This window comes from Ambystoma mexicanum, unplaced genomic scaffold (assembly GCF_040938575.1).
Source record: "Ambystoma mexicanum isolate Mex_15411 unplaced genomic scaffold, UKY_AmexF1_1 Mex_scaf52, whole genome shotgun sequence".
NCBI lineage: Eukaryota > Metazoa > Chordata > Amphibia > Caudata > Ambystomatidae > Ambystoma > Ambystoma mexicanum.
The window spans coordinates 1,592,054-1,607,345 of record NW_027182469.1 but is presented as its reverse complement, the minus strand read 5'-3'; the positions used below and the strand labels follow the sequence as shown (position 1 = coordinate 1,607,345).

Sequence of the window (15,292 nt, the reverse complement as noted above, 5' to 3'; positions counted from 1 at the left end):
TTCCCGCCTTAAGTTGAAACTGCAGTTCCATCTTCTGCTAAAAGAGGGCAGCAGATTGCTTTCTTTGCGCAGAAAACAGACAAGCAATGCAATCATCTTATCTACCGTTTCCATTTTTCTTTTCCCATGCCTTTTAAAATATCAAGAGACACGTCTACAAAAGTGCCATGCATTGGCCGGGAATCGAACCCAGGCCTCCCGCTTGGGAAGCGAGAATTCTACCACTGAACTACCAATGCTTGACAAGCAGCATTACTGCGGTAGAGCGCTTGATTTAACACACCTGCCAGTTCCATGCGAATGGTCACTCGTAAACTCTTGACTTCTGCTGAAAGCCTCATTGAAGGCCTTTGCAGACGTGTGAGACTGGCACCTACTCGGGCTGGGCCTCTATGAGCGTTTTGCATAATCTGAGATTGCCCTGCTTCCAGTCAAGGCGCAGCGGCCCCTTCTACTAAAAGGGATCAGCAGAGTGATCGCTAGTAGCAGAAATAAGGCAAGCAAGGCAATCAAGGCTTGTTTTTTTGTTCGGTCTCTTCCTTTTCACGATGCTTCAAAGTCAACGAAAGGTACATGTGCAAAACACTCATGCATTGGCCGGGAATCGAACCCGGGCCTCCCGCGTGGCAGGCGAGAATTCTACCACTGAACCACCAATGCCTTACATGCTGCACACTGGCGCTACAGTGCTCTGGACCATTGCAGCCCAGAGCAGCTGATTTAACAGAGCACTGCAGTGACATGAGGATGGCGCCAGCTCCGGTGGGTGAATGGGAGCTGCGCTGCCCTGGCAGTCCTTCTCACTCACTTGGCCACGAACGGCCACGAACGGCCAGGTTCTATAGACAGGAAAAGTGGACAGAGGCAAGCACACTGGTAGATGAGGGTGGCCTTTGTATGGGTCGCTACTCTGAGTGCAGTTCCCTGAGCACCGTGCCTCAGGAAAGCCAGACTTCTACCGCAGGACTCAGGGGATATCTTTGCAGCCACACGAGGCTGACACCCTTTCAATCTGGGCTTCTGGGGTCTTCTGGGAATTATTTGCATAATAGGTTTCCCGCCTTAAGTTGAAACTGCCGTTCCATCTTCTGCTAAAAGAGGGCAGCAGAGTGCTTTCTTTGCGCAGAAAACAGACAAGCAATGCAATCATCTTATCTACCGTTTCCATTTTTCTTTTCCCATGCCTTTTAAAATATCAAGAGACACGTCTACAAAAGTGCCATGCATTGGCCGGGAATCGAACCCGGGCCTCCCGCTTGGGAAGCAAGAATTCTACCACTGAACTACCAATGCCTGACAAGCAGCATTACTGCGGTAGAGCACTTGATTTAACACACCTGCCAGTTCCATGCGAATGGTCACTCGTAAACTCTTGACTTCTGCTGAAAGCCTCATTGAAGGCCTTTGCAGACGTGTGAGACTGGCACCTACTCGGGCTGGGCCTCTATGAGCTGTTTGCATAATCTGAGATTGCCCTGCTTCCAGTCAAGGCGCAGCGGCCCCTTCTACTAAAAGGGATCAGCAGAGTGATCGCTAGTAGCAGAAATAAGGCAAGCAAGGCAATCAAGGCTTGTTTTTTTGTTCTGTCTCTTCCTTTTCACGATGCTTCAAAGTCAACGAAAGGTACATGTGCAAAACGCTCATGCATTGGCCGGGAATCGAACCCGGGCCTCCCGCGTGGCAGGCGAGAATTCTACCACTGAACCACCAATGCCTTACATGCTGCACACTGGCGCTACAGTGCTCTGGACCATTGCAGCCCAGAGCAGCTGATTTAACAGAGCACTGCAGTGACATGAGGATGGCGCCAGCTCCGGTGGGTGAATGGGAGCTGCGCTGCCCTGGCAGTCCTTCTCACTCACTTGGCCACGAACGGCCACGAACGGCCAGGTTCTATAGACAGGAAAAGTGGACAGAGGCAAGCACACTGGTAGATGAGGGTGGCCTTTGTATGGGTCGCTACTCTGAGTGCAGTTCCCTGAGCACCGTGCCTCAGGAAAGCCAGACTTCTACCGCAGGACTCAGGGGATATCTTTGCAGCCACACGAGGCTGACACCCTTTCAATCTGGGCTTCTGGGGTCTTCTGGGAATTATTTGCATAATAGGTTTCCCGCCTTAAGTTGAAACTGCCGTTCCATCTTCTGCTAAAAGAGGGCAGCAGAGTGCTTTCTTTGCGCAGAAAACAGACAAGCAATGCAATCATCTTATCTACCGTTTCCATTTTTCTTTTCCCATGCCTTTTAAAATATCAAGAGACACGTCTACAAAAGTGCCATGCATTGGCCGGGAATCGAACCCGGGCCTCCCGCTTGGGAAGCGAGAATTCTACCACTGAACTACCAATGCCTGACAAGCAGCATTACTGCGGTAGAGCGCTTGATTTAACACACCTGCCAGTTCCATGCGAATGGTCACTCGTAAACTCTTGACTTCTGCTGAAAGCCTCATTGAAGGCCTTTGCAGACGTGTGAGACTGGCACCTACTCGGGCTGGGCCTCTATGAGCTGTTTGCATAATCTGAGATTGCCCTGCTTCCAGTCAAGGCGCAGCGGCCCCTTCTACTAAAAGGGATCAGCAGAGTGATCGCTAGTAGCAGAAATAAGGCAAGCAAGGCAATCAAGGCTTGTTTTTTTGTTCGGTCTCTTCCTTTTCACGATGCTTCAAAGTCAACGAAAGGTACATGTGCAAAACGCTCATGCATTGGCCGGGAATCGAACCCGGGCCTCCCGCGTGGCAGGCGAGAATTCTACCACTGAACCACCAATGCCTTACATGCTGCACACTGGCGCTACAGTGCTCTGGACCATTGCAGCCCAGAGCAGCTGATTTAACAGAGCACTGCAGTGACATGAGGATGGCGCCAGCTCCGGTGGGTGAATGGGAGCTGCGCTGCCCTGGCAGTCCTTCTCACTCACTTGGCCACGAACGGCCACGAACGGCCAGGTTCTATAGACAGGAAAAGTGGACAGAGGCAAGCACACTGGTAGATGAGGGTGGCCTTTGTATGGGTCGCTACTCTGAGTGCAGTTCCCTGAGCACCGTGCCTCAGGAAAGCCAGACTTCTACCGCAGGACTCAGGGGATATCTTTGCAGCCACACGAGGCTGACACCCTTTCAATCTGGGCTTCTGGGGTCTTCTGGGAATTATTTGCATAATAGGTTTCCCGCCTTAAGTTGAAACTGCCGTTCCATCTTCTGCTAAAAGAGGGCAGCAGAGTGCTTTCTTTGCGCAGAAAACAGACAAGCAATGCAATCATCTTATCTACCGTTTCCATTTTTCTTTTCCCATGCCTTTTAAAATATCAAGAGACACGTCTACAAAAGTGCCATGCATTGGCCGGGAATCGAACCCAGGCCTCCCGCTTGGGAAGCGAGAATTCTACCACTGAACTACCAATGCTTGACAAGCAGCATTACTGCGGTAGAGCGCTTGATTTAACACACCTGCCAGTTCCATGCGAATGGTCACTCGTAAACTCTTGACTTCTGCTGAAAGCCTCATTGAAGGCCTTTGCAGACGTGTGAGACTGGCACCTACTCGGGCTGGGCCTCTATGAGCGTTTTGCATAATCTGAGATTGCCCTGCTTCCAGTCAAGGCGCAGCGGCCCCTTCTACTAAAAGGGATCAGCAGAGTGATCGCTAGTAGCAGAAATAAGGCAAGCAAGGCAATCAAGGCTTGTTTTTTTGTTCCGTCTCTTCCTTTTCACGATGCTTCAAAGTCAACGAAAGGTACATGTGCAAAACGCTCATGCATTGGCCGGGAATCGAACCCGGGCCTCCCGCGTGGCAGGCGAGAATTCTACCACTGAACCACCAATGCCTTACATGCTGCACACTGGCGCTACAGTGCTCTGGACCATTGCAGCCCAGAGCAGCTGATTTAACAGAGCACTGCAGTGACATGAGGATGGCGCCAGCTCCGGTGGGTGAATGGGAGCTGCGCTGCCCTGGCAGTCCTTCTCACTCACTTGGCCACGAACGGCCACGAACGGCCAGGTTCTATAGACAGGAAAAGTGGACAGAGGCAAGCACACTGGTAGATGAGGGTGGCCTTTGTATGGGTCGCTACTCTGAGTGCAGTTCCCTGAGCACCGTGCCTCAGGAAAGCCAGACTTCTACCGCAGGACTCAGGGGATATCTTTGCAGCCACACGAGGCTGACACCCTTTCAATCTGGGCTTCTGGGGTCTTCTGGGAATTATTTGCATAATAGGTTTCCCGCCTTAAGTTGAAACTGCCGTTCCATCTTCTGCTAAAAGAGGGCAGCAGAGTGCTTTCTTTGCGCAGAAAACAGACAAGCAATGCAATCATCTTATCTACCGTTTCCATTTTTCTTTTCCCATGCCTTTTAAAATATCAAGAGACACGTCTACAAAAGTGCCATGCATTGGCCGGGAATCGAACCCGGGCCTCCCGCTTGGGAAGCGAGAATTCTACCACTGAACTACCAATGCCTGACAAGCAGCATTACTGCGGTAGAGCACTTGATTTAACACACCTGCCAGTTCCATGCGAATGGTCACTCGTAAACTCTTGACTTCTGCTGAAAGCCTCATTGAAGGCCTTTGCAGACGTGTGAGACTGGCACCTACTCGGGCTGGGCCTCTATGAGCTGTTTGCATAATCTGAGATTGCCCTGCTTCCAGTCAAGGCGCAGCGGCCCCTTCTACTAAAAGGGATCAGCAGAGTGATCGCTAGTAGCAGAAATAAGGCAAGCAAGGCAATCAAGGCTTGTTTTTTTGTTCGGTCTCTTCCTTTTCACGATGCTTCAAAGTCAACGAAAGGTACATGTGCAAAACGCTCATGCATTGGCCGGGAATCGAACCCGGGCCTCCCGCGTGGCAGGCGAGAATTCTACCACTGAACCACCAATGCCTTACATGCTGCACACTGGCGCTACAGTGCTCTGGACCATTGCAGCCCAGAGCAGCTGATTTAACAGAGCACTGCAGTGACATGAGGATGGCGCCAGCTCCGGTGGGTGAATGGGAGCTGCGCTGCCCTGGCAGTCCTTCTCACTCCCTTGGCCACGAACGGCCACGAACGGCCAGGTTCTATAGACAGGAAAAGTGGACAGAGGCAAGCACACTGGTAGATGAGGGTGGCCTTTGTATGGGTCGCTACTCTGAGTGCAGTTCCCTGAGCACCGTGCCTCAGGAAAGCCAGACTTCTACCGCAGGACTCAGGGGATATCTTTGCAGCCACACGAGGCTGACACCCTTTCAATCTGGGCTTCTGGGGTCTTCTGGGAATTATTTGCATAATAGGTTTCCCGCCTTAAGTTGAAACTGCCGTTCCATCTTCTGCTAAAAGAGGGCAGCAGAGTGCTTTCTTTGCGCAGAAAACAGACAAGCAATGCAATCATCTTATCTACCGTTTCCATTTTTCTTTTCCCATGCCTTTTAAAATATCAAGAGACACGTCTACAAAAGTGCCATGCATTGGCCGGGAATCGAACCCGGGCCTCCCGCTTGGGAAGCGAGAATTCTACCACTGAACTACCAATGCTTGACAAGCAGCATTACTGCGGTAGAGCGCTTGATTTAACACACCTGCCAGTTCCATGCGAATGGTCACTCGTAAACTCTTGACTTCTGCTGAAAGCCTCATTGAAGGCCTTTGCAGACGTGTGAGACTGGCACCTACTCGGGCTGGGCCTCTATGAGCGTTTTGCATAATCTGAGATTGCCCTGCTTCCAGTCAAGGCGCAGCGGCCCCTTCTACTAAAAGGGATCAGCAGAGTGATCGCTAGTAGCAGAAATAAGGCAAGCAAGGCAATCAAGGCTTGTTTTTTTGTTCGGTCTCTTCCTTTTCACGATGCTTCAAAGTCAACGAAAGGTACATGTGCAAAACGCTCATGCATTGGCCGGGAATCGAACCCGGGCCTCCCGCGTGGCAGGCGAGAATTCTACCACTGAACCACCAATGCCTTACATGCTGCACACTGGCGCTACAGTGCTCTGGACCATTGCAGCCCAGAGCAGCTGATTTAACAGAGCACTGCAGTGGCATGAGGATGGCGCCAGCTCCGGTGGGTGAATGGGAGCTGCGCTGCCCTGGCAGTCCTTCTCACTCACTTGGCCACGAACGGCCACGAACGGCCAGGTTCTATAGACAGGAAAAGTGGACAGAGGCAAGCACACTGGTAGATGAGGGTGGCCTTTGTATGGGTCGCTACTCTGAGTGCAGTTCCCTGAGCACCGTGCCTCAGGAAAGCCAGACTTCTACCGCAGGACTCAGGGGATATCTTTGCAGCCACACGAGGCTGACACCCTTTCAATCTGGGCTTCTGGGGTCTTCTGGGAATTATTTGCATAATAGGTTTCCCGCCTTAAGTTGAAACTGCCGTTCCATCTTCTGCTAAAAGAGGGCAGCAGAGTGCTTTCTTTGCGCAGAAAACAGACAAGCAATGCAATCATCTTATCTACCGTTTCCATTTTTCTTTTCCCATGCCTTTTAAAATATCAAGAGACACGTCTACAAAAGTGCCATGCATTGGCCGGGAATCGAACCCGGGCCTCCCGCTTGGGAAGCGAGAATTCTACCACTGAACTACCAATGCCTGACAAGCAGCATTACTGCGGTAGAGCACTTGATTTAACACACCTGCCAGTTCCATGCGAATGGTCACTCGTAAACTCTTGACTTCTGCTGAAAGCCTCATTGAAGGCCTTTGCAGACGTGTGAGACTGGCACCTACTCGGGCTGGGCCTCTATGAGCTGTTTGCATAATCTGAGATTGCCCTGCTTCCAGTCAAGGCGCAGCGGCCCCTTCTACTAAAAGGGATCAGCAGAGTGATCGCTAGTAGCAGAAATAAGGCAAGCAAGGCAATCAAGGCTTGTTTTTTTGTTCGGTCTCTTCCTTTTCACGATGCTTCAAAGTCAACGAAAGGTACATGTGCAAAACGCTCATGCATTGGCCGGGAATCGAACCCGGGCCTCCCGCGTGGCAGGCGAGAATTCTACCACTGAACCACCAATGCCTTACATGCTGCACACTGGCGCTACAGTGCTCTGGACCATTGCAGCCCAGAGCAGCTGATTTAACAGAGCACTGCAGTGACATGAGGATGGCGCCAGCTCCGGTGGGTGAATGGGAGCTGCGCTGCCCTGGCAGTCCTTCTCACTCCCTTGGCCACGAACGGCCACGAACGGCCAGGTTCTATAGACAGGAAAAGTGGACAGAGGCAAGCACACTGGTAGATGAGGGTGGCCTTTGTATGGGTCGCTACTCTGAGTGCAGTTCCCTGAGCACCGTGCCTCAGGAAAGCCAGACTTCTACTGCAGGACTCAGGGGATATCTTTGCAGCCACACGAGGCTGACACCCTTTCAATCTGGGCTTCTGGGGTCTTCTGGGAATTATTTGCATAATAGAAGGTTTCCCGCCTTAAGTTGAAACTGCAGTTCCATCTTCTGCTAAAAGAGGGCAGCAGATTGCTTTCTTTGCGCAGAAAACAGACAAGCAATGCAATCATCTTATCTACCGTTTCCATTTTTCTTTTCCCATGCCTTTTAAAATATCAAGAGACACGTCTACAAAAGTGCCATGCATTGGCCGGGAATCGAACCCAGGCCTCCCGCTTGGGAAGCGAGAATTCTACCACTGAACTACCAATGCTTGACAAGCAGCATTACTGCGGTAGAGCGCTTGATTTAACACACCTGCCAGTTCCATGCGAATGGTCACTCGTAAACTCTTGACTTCTGCTGAAAGCCTCATTGAAGGCCTTTGCAGACGTGTGAGACTGGCACCTACTCGGGCTGGGCCTCTATGAGCGTTTTGCATAATCTGAGATTGCCCTGCTTCCAGTCAAGGCGCAGCGGCCCCTTCTACTAAAAGGGATCAGCAGAGTGATCGCTAGTAGCAGAAATAAGGCAAGCAAGGCAATCAAGGCTTGTTTTTTTGTTCGGTCTCTTCCTTTTCACGATGCTTCAAAGTCAACGAAAGGTACATGTGCAAAACGCTCATGCATTGGCCGGGAATCGAACCCGGGCCTCCCGCGTGGCAGGCGAGAATTCTACCACTGAACCACCAATGCCTTACATGCTGCACACTGGCGCTACAGTGCTCTGGACCATTGCAGCCCAGAGCAGCTGATTTAACAGAGCACTGCAGTGACATGAGGATGGCGCCAGCTCCGGTGGGTGAATGGGAGCTGCGCTGCCCTGGCAGTCCTTCTCACTCACTTGGCCACGAACGGCCACGAACGGCCAGGTTCTATAGACAGGAAAAGTGGACAGAGGCAAGCACACTGGTAGATGAGGGTGGCCTTTGTATGGGTCGCTACTCTGAGTGCAGTTCCCTGAGCACCGTGCCTCAGGAAAGCCAGACTTCTACCGCAGGACTCAGGGGATATCTTTGCAGCCACACGAGGCTGACACCCTTTCAATCTGGGCTTCTGGGGTCTTCTGGGAATTATTTGCATAATAGGTTTCCCGCCTTAAGTTGAAACTGCCGTTCCATCTTCTGCTAAAAGAGGGCAGCAGAGTGCTTTCTTTGCGCAGAAAACAGACAAGCAATGCAATCATCTTATCTACCGTTTCCATTTTTCTTTTCCCATGCCTTTTAAAATATCAAGAGACACGTCTACAAAAGTGCCATGCATTGGCCGGGAATCGAACCCGGGCCTCCCGCTTGGGAAGCGAGAATTCTACCACTGAACTACCAATGCCTGACAAGCAGCATTACTGCGGTAGAGCACTTGATTTAACACACCTGCCAGTTCCATGCGAATGGTCACTCGTAAACTCTTGACTTCTGCTGAAAGCCTCATTGAAGGCCTTTGCAGACGTGTGAGACTGGCACCTACTCGGGCTGGGCCTCTATGAGCTGTTTGCATAATCTGAGATTGCCCTGCTTCCAGTCAAGGCGCAGCGGCCCCTTCTACTAAAAGGGATCAGCAGAGTGATCGCTAGTAGCAGAAATAAGGCAAGCAAGGCAATCAAGGCTTGTTTTTTTGTTCGGTCTCTTCCTTTTCACGATGCTTCAAAGTCAACGAAAGGTACATGTGCAAAACGCTCATGCATTGGCCGGGAATCGAACCCGGGCCTCCCGCGTGGCAGGCGAGAATTCTACCACTGAACCACCAATGCCTTACATGCTGCACACTGGCGCTACAGTGCTCTGGACCATTGCAGCCCAGAGCAGCTGATTTAACAGAGCACTGCAGTGACATGAGGATGGCGCCAGCTCCGGTGGGTGAATGGGAGCTGCGCTGCCCTGGCAGTCCTTCTCACTCCCTTGGCCACGAACGGCCACGAACGGCCAGGTTCTATAGACAGGAAAAGTGGACAGAGGCAAGCACACTGGTAGATGAGGGTGGCCTTTGTATGGGTCGCTACTCTGAGTGCAGTTCCCTGAGCACCGTGCCTCAGGAAAGCCAGACTTCTACTGCAGGACTCAGGGGATATCTTTGCAGCCACACGAGGCTGACACCCTTTCAATCTGGGCTTCTGGGGTCTTCTGGGAATTATTTGCATAATAGAAGGTTTCCCGCCTTAAGTTGAAACTGCAGTTCCATCTTCTGCTAAAAGAGGGCAGCAGATTGCTTTCTTTGCGCAGAAAACAGACAAGCAATGCAATCATCTTATCTACCGTTTCCATTTTTCTTTTCCCATGCCTTTTAAAATATCAAGAGACACGTCTACAAAAGTGCCATGCATTGGCCGGGAATCGAACCCAGGCCTCCCGCTTGGGAAGCGAGAATTCTACCACTGAACTACCAATGCTTGACAAGCAGCATTACTGCGGTAGAGCGCTTGATTTAACACACCTGCCAGTTCCATGCGAATGGTCACTCGTAAACTCTTGACTTCTGCTGAAAGCCTCATTGAAGGCCTTTGCAGACGTGTGAGACTGGCACCTACTCGGGCTGGGCCTCTATGAGCGTTTTGCATAATCTGAGATTGCCCTGCTTCCAGTCAAGGCGCAGCGGCCCCTTCTACTAAAAGGGATCAGCAGAGTGATCGCTAGTAGCAGAAATAAGGCAAGCAAGGCAATCAAGGCTTGTTTTTTTGTTCGGTCTCTTCCTTTTCACGATGCTTCAAAGTCAACGAAAGGTACATGTGCAAAACGCTCATGCATTGGCCGGGAATCGAACCCGGGCCTCCCGCGTGGCAGGCGAGAATTCTACCACTGAACCACCAATGCCTTACATGCTGCACACTGGCGCTACAGTGCTCTGGACCATTGCAGCCCAGAGCAGCTGATTTAACAGAGCACTGCAGTGACATGAGGATGGCGCCAGCTCCGGTGGGTGAATGGGAGCTGCGCTGCCCTGGCAGTCCTTCTCACTCACTTGGCCACGAACGGCCACGAACGGCCAGGTTCTATAGACAGGAAAAGTGGACAGAGGCAAGCACACTGGTAGATGAGGGTGGCCTTTGTATGGGTCGCTACTCTGAGTGCAGTTCCCTGAGCACCGTGCCTCAGGAAAGCCAGACTTCTACCGCAGGACTCAGGGGATATCTTTGCAGCCACACGAGGCTGACACCCTTTCAATCTGGGCTTCTGGGGTCTTCTGGGAATTATTTGCATAATAGGTTTCCCGCCTTAAGTTGAAACTGCCGTTCCATCTTCTGCTAAAAGAGGGCAGCAGAGTGCTTTCTTTGCGCAGAAAACAGACAAGCAATGCAATCATCTTATCTACCGTTTCCATTTTTCTTTTCCCATGCCTTTTAAAATATCAAGAGACACGTCTACAAAAGTGCCATGCATTGGCCGGGAATCGAACCCGGGCCTCCTGCTTGGGAAGCGAGAATTCTACCACTGAACTACCAATGCCTGACAAGCAGCATTACTGCGGTAGAGCACTTGATTTAACACACCTGCCAGTTCCATGCGAATGGTCACTCGTAAACTCTTGACTTCTGCTGAAAGCCTCATTGAAGGCCTTTGCAGACGTGTGAGACTGGCACCTACTCGGGCTGGGCCTCTATGAGCTGTTTGCATAATCTGAGATTGCCCTGCTTCCAGTCAAGGCGCAGCGGCCCCTTCTACTAAAAGGGATCAGCAGAGTGATCGCTAGTAGCAGAAATAAGGCAAGCAAGGCAATCAAGGCTTGTTTTTTTGTTCGGTCTCTTCCTTTTCACGATGCTTCAAAGTCAACGAAAGGTACATGTGCAAAACGCTCATGCATTGGCCGGGAATCGAACCCGGGCCTCCCGCGTGGCAGGCGAGAATTCTACCACTGAACCACCAATGCCTTACATGCTGCACACTGGCGCTACAGTGCTCTGGACCATTGCAGCCCAGAGCAGCTGATTTAACAGAGCACTGCAGTGACATGAGGATGGCGCCAGCTCCGGTGGGTGAATGGGAGCTGCGCTGCCCTGGCAGTCCTTCTCACTCCCTTGGCCACGAACGGCCACGAACGGCCAGGTTCTATAGACAGGAAAAGTGGACAGAGGCAAGCACACTGGTAGATGAGGGTGGCCTTTGTATGGGTCGCTACTCTGAGTGCAGTTCCCTGAGCACCGTGCCTCAGGAAAGCCAGACTTCTACCGCAGGACTCAGGGGATATCTTTGCAGCCACACGAGGCTGACACCCTTTCAATCTGGGCTTCTGGGGTCTTCTGGGAATTATTTGCATAATAGAAGGTTTCCCGCCTTAAGTTGAAACTGCAGTTCCATCTTCTGCTAAAAGAGGGCAGCAGATTGCTTTCTTTGCGCAGAAAACAGACAAGCAATGCAATCATCTTATCTACCGTTTCCATTTTTCTTTTCCCATGCCTTTTAAAATATCAAGAGACACGTCTACAAAAGTGCCATGCATTGGCCGGGAATCGAACCCGGGCCTCCCGCTTGGGAAGCGAGAATTCTACCACTGAACTACCAATGCTTGACAAGCAGCATTACTGCGGTAGAGCGCTTGATTTAACACACCTGCCAGTTCCATGCGAATGGTCACTCGTAAACTCTTGACTTCTGCTGAAAGCCTCATTGAAGGCCTTTGCAGACGTGTGAGACTGGCACCTACTCGGGCTGGGCCTCTATGAGCGTTTTGCATAATCTGAGATTGCCCTGCTTCCAGTCAAGGCGCAGCGGCCCCTTCTACTAAAAGGGATCAGCAGAGTGATCGCTAGTAGCAGAAATAAGGCAAGCAAGGCAATCAAGGCTTGTTTTTTTGTTCGGTCTCTTCCTTTTCACGATGCTTCAAAGTCAACGAAAGGTACATGTGCAAAACGCTCATGCATTGGCCGGGAATCGAACCCGGGCCTCCCGCGTGGCAGGCGAGAATTCTACCACTGAACCACCAATGCCTTACATGCTGCACACTGGCGCTACAGTGCTCTGGACCATTGCAGCCCAGAGCAGCTGATTTAACAGAGCACTGCAGTGGCATGAGGATGGCGCCAGCTCCGGTGGGTGAATGGGAGCTGCGCTGCCCTGGCAGTCCTTCTCACTCACTTGGCCACGAACGGCCACGAACGGCCAGGTTCTATAGACAGGAAAAGTGGACAGAGGCAAGCACACTGGTAGATGAGGGTGGCCTTTGTATGGGTCGCTACTCTGAGTGCAGTTCCCTGAGCACCGTGCCTCAGGAAAGCCAGACTTCTACCGCAGGACTCAGGGGATATCTTTGCAGCCACACGAGGCTGACACCCTTTCAATCTGGGCTTCTGGGGTCTTCTGGGAATTATTTGCATAATAGGTTTCCCGCCTTAAGTTGAAACTGCCGTTCCATCTTCTGCTAAAAGAGGGCAGCAGATTGCTTTCTTTGCGCAGAAAACAGACAAGCAATGCAATCATCTTATCTACCGTTTCCATTTTTCTTTTCCCATGCCTTTTAAAATATCAAGAGACACGTCTACAAAAGTGCCATGCATTGGCCGGGAATCGAACCCGGGCCTCCCGCTTGGGAAGCGAGAATTCTACCACTGAACTACCAATGCTTGACAAGCAGCATTACTGCGGTAGAGCGCTTGATTTAACACACCTGCCAGTTCCATGCGAATGGTCACTCGTAAACTCTTGACTTCTGCTGAAAGCCTCATTGAAGGCCTTTGCAGACGTGTGAGACTGGCACCTACTCGGGCTGGGCCTCTATGAGCGTTTTGCATAATCTGAGATTGCCCTGCTTCCAGTCAAGGCGCAGCGGCCCCTTCTACTAAAAGGGATCAGCAGAGTGATCGCTAGTAGCAGAAATAAGGCAAGCAAGGCAATCAAGGCTTGTTTTTTTGTTCGGTCTCTTCCTTTTCACGATGCTTCAAAGTCAACGAAAGGTACATGTGCAAAACGCTCATGCATTGGCCGGGAATCGAACCCGGGCCTCCCGCGTGGCAGGCGAGAATTCTACCACTGAACCACCAATGCCTTACATGCTGCACACTGGCGCTACAGTGCTCTGGACCATTGCAGCCCAGAGCAGCTGATTTAACAGAGCACTGCAGTGGCATGAGGATGGCGCCAGCTCCGGTGGGTGAATGGGAGCTGCGCTGCCCTGGCAGTCCTTCTCACTCACTTGGCCACGAACGGCCACGAACGGCCAGGTTCTATAGACAGGAAAAGTGGACAGAGGCAAGCACACTGGTAGATGAGGGTGGCCTTTGTATGGGTCGCTACTCTGAGTGCAGTTCCCTGAGCACCGTGCCTCAGGAAAGCCAGACTTCTACCGCAGGACTCAGGGGATATCTTTGCAGCCACACGAGGCTGACACCCTTTCAATCTGGGCTTCTGGGGTCTTCTGGGAATTATTTGCATAATAGGTTTCCCGCCTTAAGTTGAAACTGCCGTTCCATCTTCTGCTAAAAGAGGGCAGCAGAGTGCTTTCTTTGCGCAGAAAACAGACAAGCAATGCAATCATCTTATCTACCGTTTCCATTTTTCTTTTCCCATGCCTTTTAAAATATCAAGAGACACGTCTACAAAAGTGCCATGCATTGGCCGGGAATCGAACCCGGGCCTCCCGCTTGGGAAGCGAGAATTCTACCACTGAACTACCAATGCCTGACAAGCAGCATTACTGCGGTAGAGCACTTGATTTAACACACCTGCCAGTTCCATGCGAATGGTCACTCGTAAACTCTTGACTTCTGCTGAAAGCCTCATTGAAGGCCTTTGCAGACGTGTGAGACTGGCACCTACTCGGGCTGGGCCTCTATGAGCTGTTTGCATAATCTGAGATTGCCCTGCTTCCAGTCAAGGCGCAGCGGCCCCTTCTACTAAAAGGGATCAGCAGAGTGATCGCTAGTAGCAGAAATAAGGCAAGCAAGGCAATCAAGGCTTGTTTTTTTGTTCTGTCTCTTCCTTTTCACAATGCTTCAAAGTCAACGAAAGGTACATGTGCAAAACGCTCATGCATTGGCCGGGAATCGAACCCGGGCCTCCCGCGTGGCAGGCGAGAATTCTACCACTGAACCACCAATGCCTTACATGCTGCACACTGGCGCTACAGTGCTCTGGACCATTGCAGCCCAGAGCAGCTGATTTAACAGAGCACTGCAGTGACATGAGGATGGCGCCAGCTCCGGTGGGTGAATGGGAGCTGCGCTGCCCTGGCAGTCCTTCTCACTCACTTGGCCACGAACGGCCACGAACGGCCAGGTTCTATAGACAGGAAAAGTGGACAGAGGCAAGCACACTGGTAGATGAGGGTGGCCTTTGTATGGGTCGCTACTCTGAGTGCAGTTCCCTGAGCACCGTGCCTCAGGAAAGCCAGACTTCTACCGCAGGACTCAGGGGATATCTTTGCAGCCACACGAGGCTGACACCCTTTCAATCTGGGCTTCTGGGGTCTTCTGGGAATTATTTGCATAATAGGTTTCCCGCCTTAAGTTGAAACTGCCGTTCCATCTTCTGCTAAAAGAGGGCAGCAGAGTGCTTTCTTTGCGCAGAAAACAGACAAGCAATGCAATCATCTTATCTACCGTTTCCATTTTTCTTTTCCCATGCCTTTTAAAATATCAAGAGACACGTCTACAAAAGTGCCATGCATTGGCCGGGAATCGAACCCGGGCCTCCTGCTTGGGAAGCGAGAATTCTACCACTGAACTACCAATGCCTGACAAGCAGCATTACTGCGGTAGAGCACTTGATTTAACACACCTGCCAGTTCCATGCGAATGGTCACTCGTAAACTCTTGACTTCTGCTGAAAGCCTCATTGAAGGCCTTTGCAGACGTGTGAGACTGGCACCTACTCGGGCTGGGCCTCTATGAGCTGTTTGCATAATCTGAGATTGCCCTGCTTCCAGTCAAGGCGCAGCGGCCCCTTCTACTAAAAGGGATCAGCAGAGTGATCGCTAGTAGCAGAAATAAGGCAAGCAAGGCAATCAAGGCTTGTTTTTTTG

General features: G+C 51.4%; 29 non-coding genes across 29 annotated transcripts; all 29 read right to left on the bottom strand.

Moving 5' to 3' along the window:
* Positions 1 to 168: 168 nt before the first annotated feature.
* On the bottom strand, positions 169 to 239 carry TRNAG-CCC (transfer RNA glycine (anticodon CCC)). The gene has a single exon. It is a non-coding gene; the product is annotated as a tRNA-Gly (tRNA).
* Positions 240 to 589: 350 nt separating this feature from the next.
* On the bottom strand, positions 590 to 660 carry TRNAG-GCC (transfer RNA glycine (anticodon GCC)). Its single transcript has one exon. It is a non-coding gene; the product is annotated as a tRNA-Gly (tRNA).
* Positions 661 to 1,222: 562 nt separating this feature from the next.
* TRNAG-CCC (transfer RNA glycine (anticodon CCC)) lies at positions 1,223 to 1,293 on the bottom strand. The gene has a single exon. It is a non-coding gene; the product is annotated as a tRNA-Gly (tRNA).
* Positions 1,294 to 1,643: 350 nt separating this feature from the next.
* Positions 1,644 to 1,714, bottom strand: TRNAG-GCC (transfer RNA glycine (anticodon GCC)). Its single transcript has one exon. It is a non-coding gene; the product is annotated as a tRNA-Gly (tRNA).
* Positions 1,715 to 2,276: 562 nt separating this feature from the next.
* TRNAG-CCC (transfer RNA glycine (anticodon CCC)) lies at positions 2,277 to 2,347 on the bottom strand. The gene has a single exon. It is a non-coding gene; the product is annotated as a tRNA-Gly (tRNA).
* A 350-nt stretch (positions 2,348 to 2,697) lies between these two features.
* TRNAG-GCC (transfer RNA glycine (anticodon GCC)) lies at positions 2,698 to 2,768 on the bottom strand. The gene has a single exon. It is a non-coding gene; the product is annotated as a tRNA-Gly (tRNA).
* Positions 2,769 to 3,330: 562 nt separating this feature from the next.
* On the bottom strand, positions 3,331 to 3,401 carry TRNAG-CCC (transfer RNA glycine (anticodon CCC)). Its single transcript has one exon. It is a non-coding gene; the product is annotated as a tRNA-Gly (tRNA).
* A 350-nt stretch (positions 3,402 to 3,751) lies between these two features.
* On the bottom strand, positions 3,752 to 3,822 carry TRNAG-GCC (transfer RNA glycine (anticodon GCC)). The gene has a single exon. It is a non-coding gene; the product is annotated as a tRNA-Gly (tRNA).
* Positions 3,823 to 4,384: 562 nt separating this feature from the next.
* TRNAG-CCC (transfer RNA glycine (anticodon CCC)) lies at positions 4,385 to 4,455 on the bottom strand. The gene has a single exon. It is a non-coding gene; the product is annotated as a tRNA-Gly (tRNA).
* A 350-nt stretch (positions 4,456 to 4,805) lies between these two features.
* Positions 4,806 to 4,876, bottom strand: TRNAG-GCC (transfer RNA glycine (anticodon GCC)). The gene has a single exon. It is a non-coding gene; the product is annotated as a tRNA-Gly (tRNA).
* A 562-nt stretch (positions 4,877 to 5,438) lies between these two features.
* On the bottom strand, positions 5,439 to 5,509 carry TRNAG-CCC (transfer RNA glycine (anticodon CCC)). Its single transcript has one exon. It is a non-coding gene; the product is annotated as a tRNA-Gly (tRNA).
* Positions 5,510 to 5,859: 350 nt separating this feature from the next.
* Positions 5,860 to 5,930, bottom strand: TRNAG-GCC (transfer RNA glycine (anticodon GCC)). Its single transcript has one exon. It is a non-coding gene; the product is annotated as a tRNA-Gly (tRNA).
* A 562-nt stretch (positions 5,931 to 6,492) lies between these two features.
* On the bottom strand, positions 6,493 to 6,563 carry TRNAG-CCC (transfer RNA glycine (anticodon CCC)). Its single transcript has one exon. It is a non-coding gene; the product is annotated as a tRNA-Gly (tRNA).
* A 350-nt stretch (positions 6,564 to 6,913) lies between these two features.
* On the bottom strand, positions 6,914 to 6,984 carry TRNAG-GCC (transfer RNA glycine (anticodon GCC)). The gene has a single exon. It is a non-coding gene; the product is annotated as a tRNA-Gly (tRNA).
* Positions 6,985 to 7,549: 565 nt separating this feature from the next.
* On the bottom strand, positions 7,550 to 7,620 carry TRNAG-CCC (transfer RNA glycine (anticodon CCC)). The gene has a single exon. It is a non-coding gene; the product is annotated as a tRNA-Gly (tRNA).
* A 350-nt stretch (positions 7,621 to 7,970) lies between these two features.
* Positions 7,971 to 8,041, bottom strand: TRNAG-GCC (transfer RNA glycine (anticodon GCC)). The gene has a single exon. It is a non-coding gene; the product is annotated as a tRNA-Gly (tRNA).
* A 562-nt stretch (positions 8,042 to 8,603) lies between these two features.
* On the bottom strand, positions 8,604 to 8,674 carry TRNAG-CCC (transfer RNA glycine (anticodon CCC)). Its single transcript has one exon. It is a non-coding gene; the product is annotated as a tRNA-Gly (tRNA).
* A 350-nt stretch (positions 8,675 to 9,024) lies between these two features.
* On the bottom strand, positions 9,025 to 9,095 carry TRNAG-GCC (transfer RNA glycine (anticodon GCC)). The gene has a single exon. It is a non-coding gene; the product is annotated as a tRNA-Gly (tRNA).
* A 565-nt stretch (positions 9,096 to 9,660) lies between these two features.
* TRNAG-CCC (transfer RNA glycine (anticodon CCC)) lies at positions 9,661 to 9,731 on the bottom strand. The gene has a single exon. It is a non-coding gene; the product is annotated as a tRNA-Gly (tRNA).
* Positions 9,732 to 10,081: 350 nt separating this feature from the next.
* Positions 10,082 to 10,152, bottom strand: TRNAG-GCC (transfer RNA glycine (anticodon GCC)). Its single transcript has one exon. It is a non-coding gene; the product is annotated as a tRNA-Gly (tRNA).
* Positions 10,153 to 10,714: 562 nt separating this feature from the next.
* On the bottom strand, positions 10,715 to 10,785 carry TRNAG-CCC (transfer RNA glycine (anticodon CCC)). Its single transcript has one exon. It is a non-coding gene; the product is annotated as a tRNA-Gly (tRNA).
* Positions 10,786 to 11,135: 350 nt separating this feature from the next.
* TRNAG-GCC (transfer RNA glycine (anticodon GCC)) lies at positions 11,136 to 11,206 on the bottom strand. Its single transcript has one exon. It is a non-coding gene; the product is annotated as a tRNA-Gly (tRNA).
* A 565-nt stretch (positions 11,207 to 11,771) lies between these two features.
* Positions 11,772 to 11,842, bottom strand: TRNAG-CCC (transfer RNA glycine (anticodon CCC)). The gene has a single exon. It is a non-coding gene; the product is annotated as a tRNA-Gly (tRNA).
* Positions 11,843 to 12,192: 350 nt separating this feature from the next.
* TRNAG-GCC (transfer RNA glycine (anticodon GCC)) lies at positions 12,193 to 12,263 on the bottom strand. Its single transcript has one exon. It is a non-coding gene; the product is annotated as a tRNA-Gly (tRNA).
* A 562-nt stretch (positions 12,264 to 12,825) lies between these two features.
* Positions 12,826 to 12,896, bottom strand: TRNAG-CCC (transfer RNA glycine (anticodon CCC)). The gene has a single exon. It is a non-coding gene; the product is annotated as a tRNA-Gly (tRNA).
* Positions 12,897 to 13,246: 350 nt separating this feature from the next.
* TRNAG-GCC (transfer RNA glycine (anticodon GCC)) lies at positions 13,247 to 13,317 on the bottom strand. The gene has a single exon. It is a non-coding gene; the product is annotated as a tRNA-Gly (tRNA).
* Positions 13,318 to 13,879: 562 nt separating this feature from the next.
* On the bottom strand, positions 13,880 to 13,950 carry TRNAG-CCC (transfer RNA glycine (anticodon CCC)). Its single transcript has one exon. It is a non-coding gene; the product is annotated as a tRNA-Gly (tRNA).
* A 350-nt stretch (positions 13,951 to 14,300) lies between these two features.
* Positions 14,301 to 14,371, bottom strand: TRNAG-GCC (transfer RNA glycine (anticodon GCC)). The gene has a single exon. It is a non-coding gene; the product is annotated as a tRNA-Gly (tRNA).
* A 562-nt stretch (positions 14,372 to 14,933) lies between these two features.
* TRNAG-CCC (transfer RNA glycine (anticodon CCC)) lies at positions 14,934 to 15,004 on the bottom strand. The gene has a single exon. It is a non-coding gene; the product is annotated as a tRNA-Gly (tRNA).
* Positions 15,005 to 15,292: the final 288 nt, after the last annotated feature.